A 1,363-nucleotide genomic window follows, 5' to 3' on the forward strand; every position below is an offset into this window, starting at 1 on the left:
TTTCAACTAAAAATTTATTAAAAATAAAATAAAAGTTAAAATAATATAGAAACAAATATAAATATTTAATATCGAAATATATATATATTACACTCGGGGAGGGTCAAAAATCACGTGTCTACACATTTCATATTAAGCGCAAGTGGTCTTATTTTGTGTTCCTAAAGGGCAAAGTCTATGCATGCGTGAAGCGTGGTAAACTGATCGGTTCCAAATGAAATAGCCCTAAAAAAATAAGGAGCAAATAATCATAATAAGAAGGCAATGAGCTCTTGAAGAGCCTACGACAAACCACTTCATAAAACCTTATGAGAGGTTCATGTACCTGAAAATAATGAAGTGATGAGATCTCAAAATGTTATGTCGCATTGTGACCGATACAAAATGATATATCATCAATATCTTTGACACAATATTGGCGCAATATTGTGAAAGATTACGAGAATCTGAATTCTACGTTTATTTAAGCATGCTGACGTAAGAACATTTATCAAGTGACATGAAAGGATGCATCTTGGTAAGTATTAAACTTATTTGATTTGCAGTCCAGATATTTGAAGATGCCACCCATGAAATGTTGAATATTGTCACTTGACAAAACTTATGTAAAAAACTTTTAAGGATTCAAAATGCTTGAAGCATATAAAAATTTCTGGGAAACTTATTTATAATCCTTATATTGTATAAGCTTATTACTTGAACATCATTGGAACTCTTGGCGAGTTTTCTAAGCAATAGATTATTTGTTGAAATTCGAAATATATCGAATTGGATTGGTTATGAAGTACCATATCTTAGTGCAATTGATGCACTTCTGTACCTTGCAAATACTACAAGGCCTATAGCCTTTTTAGTCAATTTGTTAGCAAGGTATATTTCTGCTCTTACTATGAGACATCAAAATGGGAAAAAACACATGAGCTTGTTTTATTTTAAAGATTGCAGTCCCGATATTATTGGTCATGCTGATGTTGGGTACTTATCTGACCCGCATAAAGCTCGGTCTCAAATAGGCTATGTGTTCATATGTGGTGGTACTGCCATATCTTGAAGATATACAAAGCAGTCTATCGTAGCCACTTCATCGAATCATGCTGAGATAATAGCTATTCATGAAGAAAGCCGAGAATGTGTATGGTTGAGGTCCATGATACATCTCATTCGAGAAAAATGTGGTGTGAAATATGACAATCTACCCACAATTTTATATAGAGATAATTCAGCATACATAGCAAATCTTAAAGGAGGATTCATAAATGGAGATAGAACGAAGCACATTTTACCAAAGCTTTTCTACATACATGAGCTACAAAAGAATGATGATATTAACGTGCAACAGATTCGTTCAACTGACAATGCGACT

Source organism: Capsicum annuum, chromosome 2 (assembly GCF_002878395.1).
Source record: "Capsicum annuum cultivar UCD-10X-F1 chromosome 2, UCD10Xv1.1, whole genome shotgun sequence".
Classification (NCBI taxonomy): Eukaryota; Viridiplantae; Streptophyta; class Magnoliopsida; order Solanales; family Solanaceae; genus Capsicum; species Capsicum annuum.